Source organism: Sus scrofa, chromosome 18 (genome assembly GCF_054392235.1).
Source record: "Sus scrofa isolate SSC_HxYL_T2T_F1_AM1 chromosome 18, Sscrofa_HxYL_maternal_Yorkshire_Landrace_v2.0, whole genome shotgun sequence".
Taxonomy (NCBI): domain Eukaryota; kingdom Metazoa; phylum Chordata; class Mammalia; order Artiodactyla; family Suidae; genus Sus; species Sus scrofa.
In genome coordinates this window covers 38082519-38106779 of record NC_139400.1, presented here as the reverse complement: position 1 = coordinate 38106779, position 24261 = coordinate 38082519, and the positions used below count along the sequence as shown (strand labels likewise).

At 38.7% G+C, this 24261-nt stretch overlaps 1 protein-coding gene and 1 long non-coding RNA gene across 46 annotated transcripts in view; one reads left to right on the top strand and one right to left on the bottom strand.

Annotated features, from left to right (window-relative positions):
• ST7 (suppression of tumorigenicity 7) overlaps positions 1–24261 on the top strand; it is a 315021-nt gene that overhangs the window by 74468 nt on the left and 216292 nt on the right.
• LOC146394984 (uncharacterized) lies at positions 16770–20736 on the bottom strand. Its single transcript, XR_014834445.1, has 2 exons — positions 18843–20736; positions 16770–18540 (listed from the first exon to the last, which is right to left on the bottom strand). It is a non-coding gene; the product is annotated as an uncharacterized LOC146394984 (long non-coding RNA).

Here is a 24261-nt window from a genome sequence, read left to right as displayed (position 1 = left end):
GTTTTATTAGAACTCCTTTCTCCTGAAGTACTAAACTTTGTGCTTTGCCTTTCATGCAGCTGAGCCACATCCCTATTAGTGACTAGTCCTCTGTGATAATCAGATCACGTTATCAGTGATTGGGTGCCAGGCCAAATGATGCAGCATATTTTATTTTATCACTTTGGTTGTGTAGGGCCCCCCAAATTATGTCTGAAATAAGAGACAGCATGACATGTATCGTGAATCGAAGAACCTGGATAGGAAATTCCTCGGTATTTTACTCATTAAGCCAACGGGCTTTTAATTTTTTTGCTTTTGAAAATTGGTAGCAGTTATAAGGCTAAGTATCAGCTGTGCTAGGTTTTATACTCTAAGTTTCCTTCTTGGTCACTGTGAAAATGAGACATGATCTTTTGAGCTGTCTTTTTGGAGAACCGTGTGGAACAGAAAAAAGAAGTGAGGGCAGGAGTGTTTAGGTAGCAATTATGCCTTTTGCTGGGGCAACCATATATCTTATTCATTCACTTCTGGATTTGGCCTCCCATTTTGTATTTTGAAAAAGTAATTGCATAATAATAAAATGCCCTACATTTTGTGGAAACACCACAATTTTTGGAATATCCCAATCCATTCTTCAGTTTAAAATTTTCCTTGAAGGGGTGGGAGTAGGTGTGATATCAGTGTCAGACTTTTTTTTTTTCCATGCCATTTTTCAGAACTTAAGCCTAAAATTCATTATATACTTTCAAAATTCAGGAGTTCATAATAACCAGATTTAAAAGCTGTTGGTTGGACTCAGGATTCGGGCTCTAGGAATGCTTTTAATACAGGTGGAGAGAACAGTTCTGCCGTGAACAGCTGCCATGGAAGCCACACGGGCAGATGGAGCATTTGCCTGTGCCATGTTTTATGATGCAGCCTTCCCTTTAAACATTGGTATTCTATGCTGATGATTAGAAGACTTTGGCATTTGGGAGCAAGGTCTTATGGCCTTGTATTTTGTATGAAAATGCACAGCATTGCATTTTTATATTATACCCTTAATATACAGTGCTACCATAAAAGCTTCCTGAGGAGAGCCAATTTCATTCAGGCTGACGAGAACAAGTTTTTATGATGTCATTTAAACTGAGCAAGGCTTTCAAATGTAATGCATTAGAATAAGGTAGAAAACAGACAATCCTATGGTAAGACAGATCCAAAAGATTGATGTGCCTCTGACCATGACCTCTTGCATTGATTGGACCTGAGTTACCAATAGACAGTTTCTTTCAGTCAAGGTAATTGAAGTGCTTTGATCTTTTCAAATCTCCTGTTAGAGATGAAGAGAATGTTATATTCAGTTTCCATGAAACTGTTAAAATTATCTATTACATGTTCAGCACACTGTGTTGCACTTAAATTTTTTTGAAATTGTTCTCTTGTTCCCAAGGGCTTTTACCACTAGCCTGTGTTTTTGAAATGTATAAGGGGGAGGGATCAAATGAGACTTCTTTTTTTTTTTTTTTTTTTTTTTTGTCTTTTGTTGTTGTTATTGCTGTTGTTGTTGTTGTTGCTATTTCTTGGGCCGCTCCCACGGCATATGGAGGTTCCCAGGCTAGGGGTTGAATCGGAGCTGTAGCCACCGGCCTACGCCAGAGCCACAGCAACGCAGGATCCGAGCCGCGACTGCAACCTACACCACAGCTCACGGCAACGCCAGATCGTTAACCCACTGAGCAAGGGCAGGGACCGAACCCGCAACCTCATGGTTCCTAGTCGGATTCGTTAACCACTGCGCCACGACGGGAACTCCATTTTTTTTTTTTTTTGTCTTTTGTTGTTGTTATTGCTGTTGTTGTTGGAATGAGACTTCTTTTAATTAAATAGTAAAAAGCATAATCTTGAATTTCATGAAATTATTTCTAGATATAGTTAAATTCAATATCTGACATTATAGTTTAGCTCATCACTTACCAACATTTAAGATGTTTAGCCAATGGTAAATGGATGCTTTGAGAAATAATTTACAGTAGCAGGCTTTGGGGGAATTTTAGTGTCTGTCCGTATAGAAAGAAGACTGCATTGAAACAGTTGTTTCAGATATTTGTGCTTGGCATGTAGAGATGTTGAAGGGAGTTCCTTTTAATAAAAACTCTGATTGCTTTATGTTCTTTAAGGGGGTGATGGGGGAAGGAGAAGAGTAGACTTTCTATCACTACAGCCTTAAGTGAAAAATATCTGATAGATGCTAGGTGCTAGAAAGATAATCTAATGTGACAACTTTTTAAAGGGATAATTATAGGTGGATCGAATATGATAACTGTTCTGTAATTTACTTGGAGTCCTCTTCATTGCTAATGATCATTTCTAAGCTAATTGGAAAGGAATCCTAGTTTGCAAAGGGGGACAACAGCAATTGGCCCGAGTTGGGCAGTTCCTACTCTAGGAAAGGCTTGTTCACTTTGGTTCCTGTGTTCACCAGTGCTGGCCAGTTTCAGTCCTCCTTATAAATAAGATTTCCCCCCAGTGAGTATTGATTGAAACCAAGTGACATTTTTATTACTCAAGGCAAGGGTGAGAGCTCTTTTTAAAACACAAAACCATTTAAATCTTTTTAGTGTATATCTAAAATAATATACTGTTTCCTTGGCACACCAAAGTATGTTTTCATTGTAGACATCTTAAATAATACAAATAATGAGAGAAAAGAGAAGAAAAAGAAGGCACTGAACTTTGGGGCCGGGTGGATTTGGGACTGAATTTTAGTTCTGCCCTTTATTATGCAGTGATCTTTGGTAATGTCATAATATTTCATCAGAGAACAACACCCAGCCATACTGAAAGGATTAATGAGATACTATATGTAAATAGCTTAAAACAGTGCTTCATGTATAGTTGGTATTAATTATGCACTTATACAAGTATAAATGCAAATAAACATATATTGAGTACTAGTAGGTTGATGTACTGATGGATTTACACTCTATATAGATGTACAGCTATATATGTATATAAATGTGTGTGTGTGCACATGTATGTGTAAAAATCTAGTGAACATCTGTCTTCACCTCTATCTTTAAAGCAGAGTGCCCTGCTCAATCAATGGGAAGTTTTATAATTATTAATAACATCCCAAATATTCTCTTTTGGTGATAATTTCTCTTAATCTGTTTTAACATAAAATAGTCTTTGAGTGATATACATATATATATGATATGTGAATATCATTTTTTGGATACTACTTTGTATTCTACTTTTTTTTCACTTAACGCTATTTTATAAATGTCTTGCCACAATGCCAAATTTAAGCCACAGATTATTTTGTGGTAGGTTGAAACATATTTTTAAACTAACCCTTTACTAATGGTTATTTAGTTTATTTTTCTTTTCATTTTATCTCCTATAAACATATGTGGTAAACATTCTTGTGGTTAAATCTTTGCACACAGTGATGCTCTTTTTCTTAGGGTAAATTTCTAGAAGTAAAATTTGAGGACACAAGGCATGCAAGAGTTTAAAACCCTTGTTTCCTATTATCAGATTACCCTGGGAATCTGTACTCCTTTGGTATGTATTTAAAAATATCTTTATGTAAACTCAGAAGTTATTAGGTTATGGAAGAATGCAATATACTATTTATCTTTTTCCCTTTTGTATAAAAGAATACTTTTAACTTTATTGTTTAAAATTTATGGGTTTTTTTTTTTTTTTGTATGAAAGAAAGGTGGCTGTAGTGTAACCCTCCTCTCTGTACAGGTCCCAGCAGGTGTTTGGTGCCCTTGGTTAGGTTGTGATCTTGATATGTCTGGCTTGAGCTCAATTTGGTGCAATTGGCCCACCTCTTTATAGTCCCAGATTGCACTGCCTATCCTGGCCAGTCATCTTGCAAAACTTGGACAGCAGTCTCAAGGGAAATAATCTGCTATGGGAGCTAGAAGAGCTCAAGAAGTCTCATTAGTAACATGCTTGCACATGAAGGTAGTTCATTTTAAGAAATTCAGACACTGTCAGTTGGTAAGAATGCATTTACTCTATGTACAGTAAATCCCTTCTCTGAGCAGCACACTTAAACAAGTTGCTTTACAAGTCTTTAGAAAGTGATTATAGCTAAATTTTATTTTAAAGATTGGAGTCTAAATATGCTGATCCAGTTCATTTCTTTACCAATGGATCTGGATGTACCTGTTTGTCACTATGGAGTGTTGACAGATACGTTTCTTTTGGAAAGCCATGACTGGTGGGTAGTCATTTAGACTTCCATATTTGCATTAATATAACCTATGCAATAATATCATTGCCAGAAGGTCTACAATTAGCTCAGAATTGAACTAGTGTCTTGAACAATATTTTTCTTATTTCATGCTGTAAAACATAGTTCATGGGATTACACACACACACACACACACACACACACACACACACAGAGCCCATCGAACCTTATTCAGTGTTTTTTTTTGTTTGTTTGTTTGTTTGTTTTCCTCCTCTTCCCTTCTTGCTCCTCTACCCCTTTTCTCTGGATTGAGTCAGTTACCTTTCCGAACATTCAAGGATTTCTCTAGGGAAGACTTTAAGAACTATATCTGCTTTGTGGTGTGAAGGCTCTGAACATGATCAAGAAAGCTTGCGTGATGTGTGTACAAGTGTATCAGCTAATTTCTATTTAAAGTGTTTAGAAATGTGTCGTTCTAAAATGCAAGATGAGATTTTTAAAACTATATATTCATTTTTTTATACCCTGAGGATGAATATAATTTTTGTAGGTTAAGTGAGCAGACTGGTTATTAGTTGCAAGTTCTGCGGTTGCTGGAGAGTTCTGCTTTTCTTCTTCAGCAAAGCCTAGAGATGTTTGTGTGCCAAGGAATCATGTTATGGTAACTAAATTAGCCAGAGCTGTAAGATAGTGGTATGGACAACTTGTAACAAATTAATATTAGCAAAGAATGAAGATCTGCAAAGTGGTTGCTATAGGGAGAGTTTGGTTAATGCTTGATGCTAACTGGAATGTTTCCCTCTTTTTTTTTTTTTTACATTTTCCTCTGTGTTATTTCTCTTGCATTATTACTGTGTATCCATATATATTATCTTTTAATAAGATGGCTTTTCCCACATAAATTCCCCTTCTGCCTGCATATCTGTGGTCCTGTTCTCCAAAAATAGTTGTATTGCCTATTTCAGCAAAGCATATTTTTCTTTAGAGAGAAAGGAGAAAGTCCTTTTCTCCAAACAGCATGCCCATATTTGTAAACAGAATAAGGGGCTCCAGAGATGTCCACGTCCTAGTCCCTGGATCCTGTAGATATATTATATTAAATGCCAATGGAAAATTAAAGTGTCATTGGAATTAAGGGTGTTAATGAGCTGACTATAAAATACAGAGATTATCCTTAGTGTCTAGGTGGTCCTAGTATATTCACAAAAGTCCTTTAATGTGGAAAGGGGAGGCAGAAGGGGCCAGAGTAACGCTGTCGCTGGCTTTGAAGATAAGAGGAAAAGGACCACAAGCCATTGAATATGGGTGGCCATATGTAACCTTCCAGAAATATTCTTGTATAATAAATGATGTGCAGATGTCTTCTCCTTTTATTTTGAACAAATGGGAGTTTTTTTTTAATCTATACTTTTATATTCCTTGAGTTATTCCTTCTTTTTTTAACTTTTCAAAAAAAATTATAGCATTTTTTATTACTCAATTACATTTATAATTGTACAATGATCATTACAACCAAATTTTATAGCCTTTCCAACTCAAACCCCCAGCAGATCCTCCCACCCCCCAACCTGTCTCATTTGGAAACCATGTTTTTCAAAGTCTGGAGTCAGTATCTGTTCTCAAAGAAGTTCATTGCGTCATTTTTTAAATTCCACATAAGTGATAGCATTTGATGTTGGTGTCTCATTGTCTGGCAGACTTCACTTAGCATGATAATTTCTAGGTCCATCCATGTTGCTGCAAATGCCGTTATTTCTTTCCTTTAAATGCCTGAATAACATTCCCTTGTGTATATATATATATACCACATCTTCTTTATCCATTCCTCTGTCAGTGGGCATTTAGGTTGTTTCCATGCCTTGGCTATTGTATATAGTGCTGCAGTGAACATTGGAGTATTTTTTGAGTTGTGGTTTTCTCTGGATAGATGCCCAGGAGTAGGACTGCTGAATCAAATGGTTATTCTGTTTTTAGTTTTCTGAAGAATCTCCATTCTGTTTTCCATAGTGGTTGCACCAATTTACATTCCCAACACTGTAATAGAGTTCCCTTTTCTCCATACCCTCTTCAGCATTTATTGTTTGTAGACTATTTTTTAAATATATAATGATTTTAATTTTTTTCCATTATAGCTGGTTTACAGTGTTCTGTCAATTTTCTGTTGTACAGCATGGTGACCCAGTTATACATACATGTGTATATTCTTTTTTCTTAACATTATCATGCTCCATCATAAGCGACTAGACATAGTTCCCAAGTGCTACACAGCAGGATCTCATTGCCAACCCATTCCAAAGGCAATAGTCTGCATCTATTAACCCCAAGCTCCCAATGTATCCCCCTCCTTCCTCCTCCCCCTTGACAAGACATTTTGATGATGGCCATTTTGGCTGGTGTGAAGTGGTACCTCATAGTAGATTTGATTTACGTTTTTCTAATAATGAGAGATGTTGAACATCTTTTCATGTGTTTTTTGGCCATCTGTATATCTTCTTTGGAGAATTGTCTGTTTAGATCTTCTGCCCATTTTTTGATGGGGTTGTTTGTTTTTTTGGTATTGAGCTGCAGAAGGTGTTTATAAATCTTGGAGATTAATCCCTTGTCAGTCGATTCATTTGCAAAGATTTTCTCCCATTCTGTGGGTTGTCTTTTTGTTTTGTTTAGAGTTTCCTTGGCTGTGCAGAAACTTTTAAGTTTAATTATTAGGGTTTCCTTGGCTGTGCAGAAACTTTTAAGTTTAATTAAGTCCCATTTGTTTATTTTTGTTTTTATTGTCATTACTCTGAGAGGGTATTGTTGTTGTTTATGCCAGAGAGTGTTTGGCCTATGTTTTCCTCAAAGAGTTTTATAGAATCTGGTCTCACATTTAGGTCTTTAATCCATTTTGAGTTTATTTTTGTGTATGGTGTTAGGAAGAGTTCTAATTTCATTCTTTTATATGTGGCTGTGCAGTTTACCCAGCACCACTTATTGAAGGGGCTGTCTTTTCTCCACTGTATATCCTTGCCTCATTTGTCATAGATTAGTTAGCTGTAGGTGCGTCAGTTTAATTCTGGGCTTTCTATCCTGTTCCACTGATCTCCATTTCTGTCTTTGTGATAGTACCATATAGTTTTGGTGACTGTAGCTTTGTAATATGGTCTGAAGTCAGGGAGCCTGATTCCTCCAGCTTCATTTTTCTTTTTCAGGATGTCTTTGGCTATTCTGGGTCTGTTTTGCTTCCAAACAAACTTTAAAATATTTTGTTCTAGTGCTGTGAAAAATGTCCTTGGTAACTTGATAGGGATTGCATTGAATCTGTAGATTGCCTTGGGTGGTATATTCATTTTGATATTTATTCTTCCAATCCAAGAGCATGGTATGTTTTTACATCTGTTTGCACCATCTTTGATTTCTTTCATCAGTGTCTTATAGTTTTCAGAGTACAGATCTTTTGTCTCTTTGGGTAGGTTTATTCCTAAGTATTTTATCCTTTTTGATGTGATGGTAAATGGGATTGTTTCCCTAATTTCACTTCCTGATCTTTTGTTGTTAGTATATAGAAATACGGTCAATTTCTGTGTGTTAATTTTGTATCCTGTGACTTTGCCAAATTTATTGATGAGTTCTAACAGTTTTCTGGTAGTGACTTTAGGATTCTCTAGGTATAGTGTCATGTCATCTGCAAATAGTGATAGTTTTACTTCTTCCTCTCCAATTTGGATTCCTTTTATTTCTTTTTCTTCTCTAATTGCTGTGGCTAGGACCTCCAAATCTATGTTGAATAGTTGTGGCAAAAGTGGACATCCTTGTCTTGTTCCTGATCTCAGCAGGAATTCTTTTAGCTTTTCACTGTTGAGAATGATGTTAGCTCTGGGTTTTTCATATATGACTTTTATTATGTTGAGGTAGGTTCCTACTATGCCCACTTTCTGAAGGGTTTTTTATCAGAAATGGGTGTTGGATTTTGTCAAAGGCTCTTTCTGCATCTATTGAGAGGATCATGTGGTTTTTATTCTTCAGTTTCTTAATGTGTATCACACTGATTGATTTGTGAATATTGAAGAATCCTTGTATCACTGGGATAAATCCCACTTGATCATGATGTACAATCCTTTTAATGTATTGTTGGATTCACTTTGCTAGTATTTTGTGGAGGATTTTTGCCATGTTCATCAGTGAAATTGGCCTATAATTTTCTTTTTTTTGTGGTATCTTTGTCTGGTTTTGGTATCAGGGTGATGGTGGCCTCATAGAATGAGTTTGGGAGTATTCCTTCCTCTGCAATTTTTTGGAATGGTTTCAGAAGGATAGGTGTTAGCTCTTCTTTAAATGTTTGATAGAATTCACCTGTGAAGCCGTCTGGTCCTGGACTTTTGTTTGTTGGAAGTTTTTAAATCACAGTTTCAATTTCAGTACTTGTGATTGGTCTGTTTATCTTTTCTATTTTCTCTTGGTTTAATCTTGGAAGATTGTACTTTTCTAAGAATTTGTCCATTTCTTCTAGGTTTTCTGTGTTATTGGCATATAATTGCATCTAGTGGTCTCTTATGATCCTTTGTATTTCTGTGATGTCCATTGTTAGTTCTCCTTTTTCATTTCTAATTTTATTGATTTGAGTCCTCCCTCTTTTTTTCTTGATAAGTCTGGCTAAGGGTTTATCAATTTTGTTGATCTTTTCAAAGATCCAGCTTTTAGTTTCTTTGATCTTTACTATGGTTTCTATTTCATTGATTTCTGCTCTGATCCTTTGATTTCTTTCCTTATGCTAGCTTTAGGTCTTGTCAGTTCTTCTCTCTCTGGCTGCTTTAGATGTAAAGTTAGGTTGTTTATTTGAGCTTTTTCTTATTTCCTGAGGTAGGCTTGTATTGCTATAAACTTTCCTCTTAGGATGGCTTTTGCTGTATCCCATAGGTTTTGGAGTGTCATTATCTTTGCTGTCATTTGCTTCTAGGCATTTTTTAATTTCCTCTTTGATTTCTTCAGTGATCCATTATTTGTTTAGTAACATGTTGTTGTCTCCACATGTTTGTGTTTTTTAGTTTTTTTCTTGTTGTTGATTTCCAGTGCTATAGCGTTGTGGTCAGAGAAGATACTTGATATGATTTCACTTTTCTTAAGGTTACTGAGGCTTGATTTGTGGCCCACAATGTGATCAGTCCTAAAGAATGTTCCGTGTGCACTTGAGAAGAATGTGTATTCTGCTGCTTTTGGATGGAATGTCCTATAAATTTCTGTTAAGTCCATCTGGTCTAATGCTTCATTCAGGACCTGTGTTTCCTTGCTGATTTTCTGTCTGGATGATCTGTCCATTGCTGTAAGTGGGGAGGTAAAGTCCCCCGCTATTATTGTGTTATTGTCAGTTTCTCCTTTTAAGGTTGTTAGCAGTTGTCTTATATATTGAGGTGATCCTATGTTGGGTGCATATATATTTACCATTGTTATATCTTCTTCTAGGACTGATCTTTTGATCATTACATAATGGCCTTCTTTGTCTCTTATAATATTCTTTCTTTTAAGTTCTATTTTGTCTGATGTGAGTATTGCTACTCCAGCTTTATTTTGACTCCTGTTTGCATGCAATATTTTTTTTCATCCTCTCACTTTCAATTTGTGTGTGTCCCTAGAACTGAAGTGGGTCTCTTGAAGACAGCATGTATATGGATCTTGTTTTTGTAACCATTCAGCCAGTCTGTGTCTTTTGGTTGACATTTAATCCATTAACATTTAAGGTAGTTATTGATATGTATGTTCTTATTGCCATTTTATTAATTGTTTTCGGTTTGTTTTTGTTGCTTTTTTTCTTGCCTTCTCTTGTCCTCTCCTCTTGTGATTTGATGACTATCTTTAGTGTTGTATTTGAGTCGATTTTTCTTATTTGTGTGTGTTTCAATTGTAGATTTTTGGTTTGCAGTTACCCTGAAGTTTTTATATATATATATTGAAGTTTATATAAGTTTATATGAAGTTTGTTTTGAGTTGTGAAGTGCATCTCCAGTGTCCTGCATTTGTACCCTCCTCTTCTCACGATTTCTGATTTTGGTAGCATATTTTCACATGGGTGATTTCCTACCTTTACTGTGTATATACTTTTACTGGTGAGCCTTGTCATTTGTGGTATTTTTGTTTCTAGTTGTGGCCTTTTCTTTTCTGCCTAGAGAAGTTCCTTTAGTATTTGTTGTAAAGCCGGTCTGGTGTTGCTGAATTCTCTTAGCTTTTGCTTATCTGTAAAGCTTTTGATTTCTCCTTCTAATTTGAATGAGAGCCTTGCTGGCTAATGTAATCTTGATTGGAGGTTTTTTCCCTCTTCTCATGCTAAGTATATCATGCCACTCCCTTCTGGCTTGAAGAGTTTCTTCCAACGGCCTTATTGGGGTTCCCTAGTATGTTGTTTGCTTCTTTTCCCTAGCTGCTTTCAGTATTTTCTCTTTGTCTTTAATTTTGGTCAGTTTGATTAATATGTGACTTGGGGTGTTCCTTCTTGGGTTTGTTTTGTATGGTACTCATTGTGCTTCCTGGTTTTGAGTGAGTGGTTCTTTTCCCATGTTAGGGAAGTTTTTGGCTATTATCTCTTGGAATATATTTTCTGTCCCTTTCTCTCTTCTCCTTCTGCCACCTCTATAATACGGATGTTAGTGTATTTGACATTGTCCTGGAGTTCTCAGAGACTGTCTTCATTTCTTTTCAATCTTTTTTTTTCTTTTCTGTTTGCATCAATGATTTCCACTAGTCTGTCCTCCACCTTGCTTATTCATTCTTCTGCCTCCTATATTCTGCTATTGGTTGCTTCTAATGAATTTTTTATGTCAGTTATTGTATTTTGTATCTCTGCTTGCATAAGTCTTAAGTCTTGTATTTCTTTGCTCAATGTTTGCTCTAAGTTATCAATCTTTGCCTCCAGTCTGTTTCCAATGTCCTGCGTCATCTTTACTATCATCAGTCTAACATATTTTTCCTAGAGGCTGATAAAATCCTGATCACTTAGCTGTTTTTCTGGCATTTTTTCTTTCTCCCTGATCTGAGGTATAGTTTTCTGCCTTTTCTTTTTTTGTCTTTTGTCTTTTTTTTTTAGGGCTGCACCCGCAGTATATGGGGGTTCCCAGGCTAGGGGTCTAATCGGAGCTGTTGCTGCTGGCCTATGCCAGAGCCACCACAATGCCAGATCTGAGCTGCATCTGACCTACACCACAGCTCACAGCAACGGCAGATCCTTAACCCACTGAGAGAGGCCAGGGATCAAACCTGCAACCTCATAGTTCCTAGTTGGATTCGTTTCCACTGGGCCAAGATGGGAACTCCTGCCTTTTCTTTTTTTTCTTTTTTTTTTCTTGTCTTTTTGCTATTTCTTGGGCTGCTCCCACGGCATGTGGAGGTTCCCAGGCTAGGGGTCGAATCGGAGCTGTAGCTACCGGCCTATGCCAGAGCCACAGCAACGCGGGATCCGAGCCACATCTGCAACCTATACCACAGCTCACGGCAACGCCTGATCGTTAACCCACTGAGCGAGGGCAGGGACCGAACCCTCAACCTCATGGTTCCTAGTCGGATTCGTTAACCACTGCGTCACAACGGGAACTCCTGCCTTTTCATTTTTATATGTATTTGGTGTCATGTCATTTTGGCAGACCACAACAGCCTCTCTTACTTCTGATGTCTCCTACCCTTGTGGCTGAAGTTGGTATGGGGGCTTGCTGTAAACTTCCTGATGGGAGGGACTGGTGCCTGCCCACTGGTAGGTGGGGCTGATTCCTATCCCTCTGGTGGGTGGGGTTTTGTCTCTGTGTGTGATTAGAGGTGCCTGTGTGCCTGGGGGGATCTTTAGGCAGCCTATTTACTGATGAGTGGGTCTGTGATCCCACATGGATTATTATTTGACGTGGGGCTTCTCAGAGCTGATGGGTGGGGCCTGACTTTCCCAAAATGGCCGCTTCCAGAGGAACACATGCTGATGAGTATTTCCAAGAGCTTTGCTTCCAGTGTCTTTGACCCACAACAAGACACAGTCACCCCCGGTTTTCCCAGGAGATCCTCCAAGAACTGCAGTCAGGTCCAACCCAGATTCCCATGGAGCTTCTGCTTTGCCCTGAGACCCAGTGCACACGAAAGCCCACATGCACCTTTCAAGAATGGGGTCTCCATTTCCCTCAGTCTCATGGCGCTCCCTTGCACAAGCCCCAGTGGCCTTTAATGCCAGATACTCTGGGGGCTCTTTCTCCCAGTGCCAGATCCCCAAGTGTGGGGACCTGATGTGGGGCTCGGAATTCCCACTCCTGTAGGTGAATCTCTGTGATACAGTTACTTTGCAGTCTGTGGGCTTCCCATCCAGCTGGTATGGGGTTGCTTATATTGCATAATCGCCCCTCCTACTTCTTTGTCTTCTGGAGTAGGATATCTTTTTGAAAGTTTCTAGTCCATTTGGTTGAAGGTTGTTCAGAATTTGGTTGTAATTTTGTTTTTTTTATGAGAGAAGGTGAGCTCCAGTCCTCCTGTTCCACCATCTTAATCCCGTCTCCCTAGTTATTGTTTCTTAAATCAGGTGTTGATGGTTATTGCCAAATTACTCTCCAAAGAGGCTCTCTAAGGTATACTCTGTTTTATAGCCTTTGTCTGGGCTAGAGCATATGATGTGAAAAGTGGAAAACACTAAGAGACAGAGATCAGACAGATTATCTCTCTATTCCCTCTTAAACATAATGTCAAACACTGTTTCCTGATTTCCAGGCTTCCATTATGCAACTTTTCTGGGTCTTAGGGCCAGTGTGGTTCCTTTGGCAGTGATGATAGTGGGACAGTCATTGGAGTGCCCAGGTCCCGCCTGGTTCCTGTGGGATGATTGGGCAACTCCAGCAGGGAAAGGAAGGTGATCTGACATCCAACTTTGTCTTTTCCCTTATTTGGGATACTGATCTACATTAAAAAATGCAATATTTTGCTAGCATGCATGACTCCTGAGTTTAGTTCTTCTCTTTTGGAAATAAGCAGCCTGTCTCTAGAAGGGGCATGAGCCTTTGGCTTTTCAATGACACATAAAATGTTTGCCTCACAAGCTGGAAAAATCATGTAGCACTTGTGGGAAAAACCATGGACATGGAGTATAGGATATTTTCTGCCAAGAGTCTTCCATGAGACATCATCAGCAATAATGTATGAAAATACCTGAGTGCCCCCCTTTATCAACTTAAGTGTATGTGAACAAACTTTTAAAAATGACAATTCTAAAAAAAAAAAATTAATAGTTCTATACTTCCTAGCTCTGTGATATTAAGATGATTACATAATTTTCTCATCTATAAAATGAGGATGATAGTACATAGGAAGTATGATCATTTTTATGATTATTATTACTGTTAATCTTTGTCAATCTGATGAGTGAAAATAGTATTTTATTTAACTGTCTCTTTATGAATGGGACTGAACATTGTTAAATATGTATAGAAATTGTTTTTTATTGATATATAATTGTTATTTTATATTAGGAAGTTAATAATTTTTCTGCCATATGTTTTTCAAATAAATTTTTCCAGTTTGTCATTTATCTTTTGCCTTTATTCATGGTATTCTTCTCTCATGCAAATATTTTAAATATTTATATGGTCAGATTTACAATTAATACCTTTTACTTTGTGTCTTGCCTACAAAGGCCTTCCCTTCTACGAGATTTTTTTTTGCTTTTTTTTTTTTTTAGGGCCGCATCTGTGGTATATGGAGATTCTCAAGCAGGGGGTCTAATCGGAGATACAGTTGCTGACCAATGCCACAGCCACAGCAATGCCAGATCCGGGCCGCATCTGTGACCTACACTACAGCTCACGGCAACCCTGGGTCCTTAACCCACTGAGTGAGGCCAGGGATGGAACCTGCAACCTCATGGTTCCTAGTTGGATTCGTTTCCACTGTGCCACGACAGGAACTCCTCTTGTACAAGATTTTAAAAAAATTATTAAAACCTCCCGTATTTCCTTCTAGGACTTTATACTTTTCTTTTTTTACTTTTGAATCTTTGATCCAACAGACTTTTTCTTTTTCTTTTTTCAAGGAAAAATTGATGCAACTAAATACTAGAGTGAGATTTGTAGGCCTTTATGTTAAATAAAATATATATATTTTAACAGAGTGGTACTGCTTAGTATATATTCTTTCATTACTAATAAATAATAAATGTTTTTTACTTTTGAAGTTTTCATTATAACTAGGAGGGGTAAGTAATGTTTTAAGTCATAATTGCAACACATAAAACAAGTCGCCTTTTTTTTTTTTAATTGTCATAGTAATCCATAGACATTCAAGAATGAGTTATCATTGAACATCACAAAACACATGGTTCTTATAATCAATCTTTGGAACACCTTGCTGTTTTCTAACTCTACTTTCTTATGTTTGATTATAGCAGTTTGGGGGAGGAAAATGTATTTGGTCTTAGTGATTTTTTGTTTTGACTTAAGCTTCTCTGTGGGGGAATAAAGATGAATTATTTATGTCTTATCCTCTTAGAGTTGTTGTTTGAAATTGGTATTGATAAAAATAGTGACTAATGAAGCAAGCATTGGTATGCATTGCTGGGGTATTTGAGACTATTCTTTTTCAGTTTTTCCCATTGTGGTCTGGCAAAATTCTGTTCCACCTGAAGAAGTCATGAGTTTGAGACAAATTAACTTTTTAGGTCAAGAAATATTTTACTGATTAAACATATATTTCTTCTGTGATAACTGCCTTATATTCCCAGGTCAACAGGACTCTCAGAGGAGGCCACGGAGTTTCCTGCGTTTAATTACCTTTAGCCAATGGAGACTTGTCATGAATAGGGGGCTAAAGGGAGCCTGACCTCACCTCCCAAGATGAGAAAGTGTTTGTCTATACCATCATTATAAAATAAATATTGTTATTTATTGGAGTCCTTCAGAATATTCCATAACTGTTTTTTCAGTTTTCAGATTTTAATTAGTGCTATTACTTCTTAAAAGTCCAAACTTGCAAAATTAACATCACCACATCCTTGTGAGATAGTAAATATTATTCCCATTCAATAGCTGCAGAGATTCCAGTTGAGTAGTAGTGCCTGCTTTGCCTGAGAATGAAGATTTCTAATCAGTTTTCCTTAATTACATTTACATTTCTCAAGGTCTGCATTTCTCAGATTAAAAGAGCTTTGGAGAGAAAACCACATTCTTATCAGTGACAGCGGCAACTCTGAAGAAAGAACTTTGCAGTGTTCTGCCTCTGGACCACCCTGCCTCTTGTCCACCCTGCCTCTTGTCTTAAGTTTTCAGCCTGTATTGTTCTGTCACAGTGTACAACCCTGGTATGGGTGTTTAAATTTCTACCTTTTCCCTTTTCTTTTCTTCCAGATGTCTTTTCACCTTGGCTTCATAAAGAAAGAAAGGGGATTGTTGGAGTTTTGATTTGCATATCTGATAGGATCTTTCATTTTAGGGGAGGGGATAAGCATACATGAGGGAGATAGAAAGAGTGAAAGAAGAATTTTTTCTTTCTAACAGAACAAATTAAATAACATCACTCATTTGCTTAAAAACCTGATGAACCCAGTACCATTTGAGGGCTTGACATGTACCAGGCATCATTCAGGAACTTTGTGTTCTTAATTCATTTAATCCCTAGGGTAGGTTTTATCATCCATTTCACACAGGAAGAAATGAATTCAGAGAAGTTTTAAAAAAACATGGCTAGGAGTTCCCATTGTGGCTCAGTGGTTAAAGAATCCGACTAGGAACCATGATGTTGCCGGTTCGATCCCCAACCTTGCTCAGTGGGTTAAGGATCTGGCATTGCTGTGAGCTGTGGTGTAGGTTGAAGACATGGCTTGGATCCTGCGTTGCTGTGGCTCTGGTGTAGGCCAGCAGTTACAGCTCCGATAGACCCCTAGCCTGGGAACCTCCATATGGTGTGGCTGTGGCCCCAGAAAAGACAAAAAAAAAAAGAAAGAAACACGGCTATAGTCATATAATTTTATTTATTTATTTTTTTGTATTTTTTTTTTGCCATTTCTTGGGCTGCTCCCGCGGCACATGGAGGTTCCCAGGCTAGGGGTCGAATCAGCTGCAGCCGCTGGCCTACACCACCGCCACAGCAACACGGGATCCTTAACCCACTGAGCGAGGCCAGGGATCAAACCCGCAACCTCATGGTTCCTAGTCGGATTTGTTAACCACTGAGCCACCACGGGAACTCCTAGTCACATAATTTTAGAGCCAAGAATCAAATTCAGAACTTTTTGACTCCAAATTAAATGTTCATCTATTTCTTATATCTCTAAATATCACTCATATTCAGACATCTCTTGAATTTCTATCTCTAGATCCTCCATCTAGTCTGGACTGCTGTAGTCTAGCCCTCTAGTCTAGTCTCAGCCTCTCTTGTGAACTCCAAGTTTGTTCATTGGGTGGGCTAATCAGCCTGTCCATTTGGATGCCCCATAAATACATCAAACTCATCCTGATTTCTAGCACCTTCTTTACCTACCACTCATCCAGTTATTTCCTTCTGAGATCTCTCTCTTTTTTTTTTTTTTTTTTGTCTTTTTGTCTTTTAGGGTGGCACCGGCAACATATGGAGGTTCCCAGGCTAGGGGTCAATCAGAGCTGTAACTGCCAGCCTATGCCAGAGCCACAGCAACACAGGATCTGAGCTGCATCTTTCACCTACACCACAGCTGACGGCAACGCCGGATCCTTAACCCACTGAATGAGGCCAGGGATCAAAGCCGAGTCCTCATGGATGCTTGTTGGGTTCGTTAACCACTGAGCCACAAGGGGACCTCCCTCCTTCTGAGATCTTGATTGCACCATCCTTCTAGTTGCTCAGGGCAGAAACTTTTGGAAGTCATCCATGACCCCTTTCTTATACTTTGCATATATACTCTTTCAATAAGTCTGCTTTACTTTAAAATTTCGGACGCCATTTCTGCCTGGATTACTGCAGAGGTCTCTGGATTAGTGACCCTACTTTCACCCTTGATTTCCAAGTTTATTCTAAACACTTTAGCTAGAAAGCCTTTCCAGTCAGACCTCTCTCCTGCTTAAACCCTCCAGCAGCTTTCCTTCACTCTCAGAGTTAAAGGCCTACAGGATCTGGCCCCATTACCTCTCTGATCTTGTCTCCTCTTATGCCCCTTCCTGGGGACCTGCTTTAGCCACACAGGCCTTCTGACTATCTCTTGAGCCACCAGACACACTGCTGTCTTACGGTTCCCGCACCTCAGGTTCCTTCTTCCTGGAATCATTCCTCTCCAGACATCTGCAGGGCTCACTCCTTCACTTCCTTCAGGTCTTTGAGCAAATGGTTCTTTTTCAGTGAGGCTGATGAAATAACTTTTATAATTTTTAGGCAGGACAAGAAAAATTAGACATTAAAATTCTCTGTTTGTTTGGGCCTCAGGTGCAGTGTGCATCTGCATTACGCATTAACCAGAGCTCCTCAAAGAGAGCCTGCTTGACTGTAAGGATCTATTTTTTCCCTTCTGATGCTAACAATATAACTTCTTAGAAGAATAGCTTTATTTCTCAACTCTTTATGGGGTCACGGTGACTTGCTGCTTCCTTTATGCATGTTCACGTGAACTATGTATCCTTGGTGAATTTTATATAAAATGTCAGTGTATCGTTTTGATGTACTATCCTTTGTCTGGAAAATGTATATGACTGAGCCTTTGACTTCTAATAGGCAGAACAATTCTCAGAGCTTTTTTCTTTTTTTGATTTTTAGGGCCACACTTGTGGTATATGGAAGTTCCCAGGCTAAGGGTTGAATCGGAGCTTCAGCTGCCAGCCTACACCACAGACACTGCAGCACCCAATCCAAGCCACATCTGCAACCTACACAGCAGCTCACGGCAACACCAGATCCTTAACCCATTAAGCAAGGCCAGGGATCAAACTTGAGTCCTCATGGATACTAGTTGGGTTCGTAACCCAATGAGCCACAATGGGAACTCCCCTCAGAGCTTTCTGAGAATCTATTTTCTGGGTTATAATCCTCATTTTGGCTGAAAATTCCCTTTTTTCCCCTTAAATTGATAGTTAATTGAATTTTTGTCAACAGGGACTACTCTGGCTGCTCCATTGGCTGGTACTCTCCACTCTCTTACCCTGTTTAAATTTCCTCCTTTGCACCTACCTCCTTGTAATAAATTATGTAATTTATTTATTAATGTGTATTTTCTATCTCTCTACCCTCTGGTCTCCCACCCCCAGTTGGAAGTTCTGTAAATGAAAGGGATTTTTTTTTTTTTTTTTTTTTTTGGTCTGCTTGGCTAATTTTGTATGCCCAACAATTATCTCAAGGCCTGGCACATTGTTGGTATGGAATGAATAAATTTATTAACAAACATGTATCAGGCTCTGTGCTAAGAGTGAGAACTACAGAGGCCTTCCCTGGCTCTCAAACTTTTTTTTTTTTTTTTTTTTTTTGTCTTTTTGTCTTGTTGTTGTTGTTGTTGCTATTTCTTGGGCCGCTCCCGCGGCATATGGAGGTTCCCAGGCTAGGGGTTGAATCGGAGCTGGAGCCACCGGCCTACGCCAGAGCCACAGCAACTCGGGATCCGAGCCGCGTCTGCAACCTACACCACCACTCACGGCAACGCCGGATCGTTAACCCCCTGAGCAAGGGCAGGGACCTAACCCGCAACCTCATGGTTCCTAGTCGGATTCGTTAACCACTGCGCCACGACGGGAACTCCTGGCTCTCAAACTCTTAACTGATCCCATTCTTGTAGGATTTCTCCCTTTCAGTTAAGGGGAAACCATGTTCTACAGAGGTTATAATTCTCAGTTGTGAAAGGAACCAGCGTGTGTTCAGCAGTTGTTTGTGAGAGACGTTTCATATAGATGGATAGAATGCATTCTTTTACAACAAGAAATATGCTGCCTGTGTTTTACAGGAAACTGTGTTTGGGATGTTATGCACTCTACTAAAATCCAGCTACCCCATAAGTGTCACAAGGAAGAATCAAACCCATGTCTCTCTGTCTCTGCTTTTCCGGCTCTGCCCACTGCTTCTCTAACACCTTCCCATCACCTGTGGGCGAGCCCCATTTCCCAAGCATGGCGTTTCAGACCCTTTCAGTCTGCAGTCACTCTGTGTGGTGAGCCTTAGTTTTTTTTTTCTCTTCTGGGGCACTGCAAACTCTGCCTTCTGTTTAAAATCCTGCTTTTTACCTAATAGGCCATATTTGTAGTTTCACACCTTTGTAAAGTGTTTTTCACTAACTCAAATGGTTTTTCTTCCCTTAGAATTTGGAGAATCCCAGCTCATGTGTTACTTCCTTTGTGAGGCCTTTTTTAGCTTCTCTTGGGGAGGTAGTTGGTCACTGCATACTGCTTCCCAGAATGCCACCAATCATATGGTATTTACTTATACTTTTCACTATGTTCTCTTTAGATCCCCTGAAATGGGGCTTTCTTCTGGTCTACTTTGCTTTACCAATAGCTCACACAGCGCCTAGATTATACCATATACTAAGTAAATCTTTCTTTAGCCACTTAATGATGACATGAGCTGTAACGAGTAATGGAAATATCTAGGGATTTTGAATTTAAAAATAGAAGAACGACAGTTGTAATCTGAGAAAAGTTTGGAAGACACCTCATAAATGCTCTGTGGATGAAGCATTCATTCATATATTCATTGCCCTAGGATAGTTATTAAGTGTATGGACTTAATGGGTTCAACACCTAGCCCTGCCACTTACGTCAGGCTTAACTTCACCAAATGAAGTGTCTTTCTAAACCTCCCCACCTGGTCTATGAAATGGGGGATAATATTGTTGGGAGGATTTGATAGCAATGTGTATAAAGGGACTGCCTATATTAAGCACTAAATACATAAATAAATAAAATTGCAGTGAAGCTTTCTGGAGGAGTTAATATTTGTATTGTGTGATCTTATATTTAAATTGCATTGAATAGATTGAGCAAAATGCTAATTAAGGACATCAGTCGTTTTTTAAAAAACACTTTTTGTTGCTTTGTGTGTTCATCCTTCAGAATTATTTCTGACACTCATCGTTTTATTATATAGAGCCCTCATTTGAAGTGATGAATTGAATATTTTAAACATTTAAATGAAGAGGGTTTAGAAATTATTATTGCAGGGGAAGCAGTTGTAACCTGAGAGCTGTATGTTTCATCAGAACAATTTAATTACAGGCATGTGACAGTCTTAGTGTTGTTTATGAGATGGGTTAGGGAGATGTTTTACCAAGTGGAGCATTTGATTGCAAGAACTGAAGCTCACCCAGAATTTGTGTGATGATCCCTGTGACATGGTGTCTATATGATTGAACTTTGTTTATAAAGTCTTCTATTAAAAATTTAAAACTGGAGTTCCTGTTGTTGCTCAGTGGTTAGTGAACCCGACTAGTAACCATGAGTTTTTGGGTTCGATCCCTGGCCTTGCTCAGTGATTTAAGGATCTGGTGTTGCCGTGAACTGTGGTGTAGGTCAAAGACACGGCTTAGATCCCGCGTTGCTATGGCTGTGACATAGACCAGCAGCTACAGCTCCATATTGACCCCTTAGCTTGGGAACCTTCATATGCCACAGGTGTGGCCCTAAAAAGAAAAAAAAAAATTAAAACCATGCAAATGTGTATGTCCAGCTGCAATATGATTTTAAATGATTCAGTGTCTGGCACTTTATACTCTTTGTGCACTGTCAGAAAACTTCCTAGGCTGGCAATAATTAAAGGATTTGTATTACATAGATGTAATATGAAGTCTGTGACATCTAAGGGTAGGTTAGCCAGCTTAATACCAGGTGTTTGGAGGCTGGGAATGTTTTTCATGGTTATAAGTCTCCGTGCCAAATTTTTATTTAGTGTGAGAGCATATGCTGAGAAAATAAATCAAGACGTAAACAATGGCATAAGAAATCAGTTTGGAAGTCAGGGATTTATTTTCCCTGTTCCACTGTACTGTGCTTGTAGAAATAACACCAATTACATATGAAACAAAGTATTCTTCAATTCATTAAAACATGTAGTGTTTAGCTGCTAGAGATGCAGCAGTGAACAGGATGAACAAGATGAGGATAGTCCCTCCTTCATGAAGCTTATGGTTTGATGGATAAAGCAGATATCAAATAAATACGCAGTGCATCCGTGTTTACCAAAGAGGGGGCAGAGGTCAGGGATATTTGAGCTCCTGCAACAGTTAAGGTAGTCAGAGAAAGCTTTTCTGAGGAGTTGAGAATTAAGTTGCAGGATTCTAGGAAATCAGCCTTATGAAGAATTGCCTTTCGGGCAGAGGGGCTCAGCACATGTAAAGGCTCTGACAGGGGAAAGAGCTTGAGTCTTGCTGGTGCAGAAAAGATGCCAGTGGAGCAGGAGTGGAAGTGGGAAACCAATTAGGAAGCTATTGAAAGATACTAAAAATGCTGTTCTGGATCGAGGTGGTCATGGTGGAGAGAGAGCAAGATGATGTGTTCAGCATGTATTTGAAGAGTAGAACTAGTGGGGCTTGTTGGATAGGGTGGTAAATGAGATTAGATGGAGAAATCAAGGATGACTCCCAAGTTCCTATTCTGAGGAACTGAGTGGATGGGAGTGCCATTAACTGTTATAGGAAATTATCTGAAGGAAATAGAGAAGGACACACAACAAAGGCCAAAGGAAATATGAAGATTGGCAACCCTTAGTAGAGTCTAGCCACCCACATGTTTTTATTCCCATTCTCTTGCTCTTTACCAAAATAAAAGCTTTTCATCTGATGCAGACTCTTTGAACACAGTACAGCCTCTGTGTCATCAATAATTTATGCACTGTTCTCAAGTAAAAGCCCTAGTGTCCAAGGCCTTGTGATTCTGATCTGGTTTCCCAGAATATTTCACAGAGTAGATATGAAAGGCAAGATTTAAAAACAAAAATGCCATCGTTTATTAATATGGTGCAATTTAAAGGGCCATGATTAAATTTTGCCCAGAGTCACTCTCCTTCCCTAGGTATGTATAAAGGTTGCCATTCTTCTAGGGCCTGTTGTACTAACACCTGCACTCTGTTTATTGGAAACTAAACAGGTTGATTGGTATGTTTTGCTTTCAGTTGATTTTTTTCCCCATCTAAACCACCAGAAAGGCTTTTAGAGGTATAATTTTGTAGCCCTCCATCTGACATTGGCAGTTACTTTTTCAGGAAAGCAGTTATTCTCATCCATTTTTATTCTTTTAATAATAACTTTTCTTATTAAAATAAAATATCTTTGGTGAAGATAGTTTGGAAAATACAAAAAGTTATACAATCATCTGTAATTTCAATACTAAGAAGCAAAAAATTTTCCTAATCTTTAAAAAAAATCTAATCACTGTGATGCTTCATACTAGTTTTGTATCATCCATTTTTTTTCCACCTAACATTCTGTTCTGAATCCTTTCTATATCTTATTACTGTTATTGAAAGATGACATTTTAAATGGCTCTGTACCATTCCGTGGCATGGAGCATTTAATCATTTTCCTGTTGTTGAGCATTTAGGTTATTTGCTGTTTTTTTGTAGAGAACTTTTAAATGAAGGAAAAAAGACAATTTTTACAGAGCACAGAGTTTTAACAAAAGAAACCATCTTCTACTCAAACCAAAATAACCTGTAAAAACCACCATCTTTTCCAGGCAGTTTTAGAAAAATGACTGGGGCATCTGAACAATAGCAGTAAAAGTCCTAGTCTCCTGGACTCTCTGTTCTTGCAGTGCTTTTCTGTGTCCTGGAGGTACCAGAGATAAATACGGACCCCCTTTGTCAGGCTCCTTAGCATCGCTACTCTCTGCAGTCTTCACCTGGGTCCATTTGTAGCTGGCACTTAGGACTATCACCTGCAGCACCAGCTAGAACGAGGGAGCTAGAGGCACAGCTCTCTTACCACAGTTTTGGGCTGCCAGATTTGCACGGCTTCATCCTCACCCAGCCTTCCTGTATGGCAGTCCCTCAAGTCTTAGCAAGTCACCTCCTTCTAGCCATCCATATACTCAACAACTGTTTTTGAGCCCCATCAAGTTCCAGGACCTGGACTAGATATTGGGGAACAATGGCAAGACAGATGCAGCCACCCTCATAGTTCATGCTTGATGGGAGGCAACTACACTGATGGAGGATAGATTGTTACTATGGCTTGGGAGAGTGATATATCAGTGTTCTAGATAGTTCTGACCTTGGTTAGAATAGCTAGTATAGATTACTCTTTATATATTGTGTTTTAAAACCTGTGCACATACTCATTTAGGTGTGAGCTGCATCTGTTAAGACTATAAAATGAGATAAAAGAACACAGTGAAACAGAGGCATTGCTTGGTAATGCTGTGTGTCTCTGCTGGCCTTTTCTATTGTTGGAATTGTCAGGCTAGATCCTCAGGTGCCATAATGCAAGTCTATCATAGTCCTTTGGGGATCAGGAACTACTCTTCCTTGCTGTGCCTGTGACACATGTCATCTGTAACATGTGTACATGCCCCATGTTAAAAGTGGTGGTGAGAAGAGCCGGACTTGAAGTCTTCCTAGAGGGTGACATTTATTCTGTTTTCATTTCCTTCCTCTTCTTAAAAAGACACCTTGAACTAGAATATAAGCAAACTATGCCTTTGGTCATTTCTTTATCACGCTTGGTCTGTGCTATAACTGTGCTGTGCTGGAGGGCAGGGTAACATGTTGTGCTTTCCTGTTTAGTTTATTTGGTAATTTGGCAAATATATTTTTATATATTTGTAAGGAACAACATGGTTTCACCTGATATGTCCTTTGTGAACATTTTCCCAACACATTAATTATTTTTAAAAAACAACCAGCATTTCTAATGCATGCAATCTTTGTGAAATTTACTGGACACATCAGGAAGTGCAGCAGAGAAATAAATTTAGATTTTAGCAGTACATCCATCTTATATTCCTTTGCAGAGATGAAGAAATATGGGCAGTTAAAAGGAAAAGCAGATGAATTAGGAACATTAGGTCTTATATTTAGTGATGATGTAGAACAAGGAACCCTAGAGATGCGTATTCACAGGTCCTGAGTTAACACCTCTTTTTAGCCATGTGGATCTGGAATTTGCACTCAGATCGTTATGACATGCACCAACCACCAACCGCTATGCTGTACCTAACATACCTAAGTCC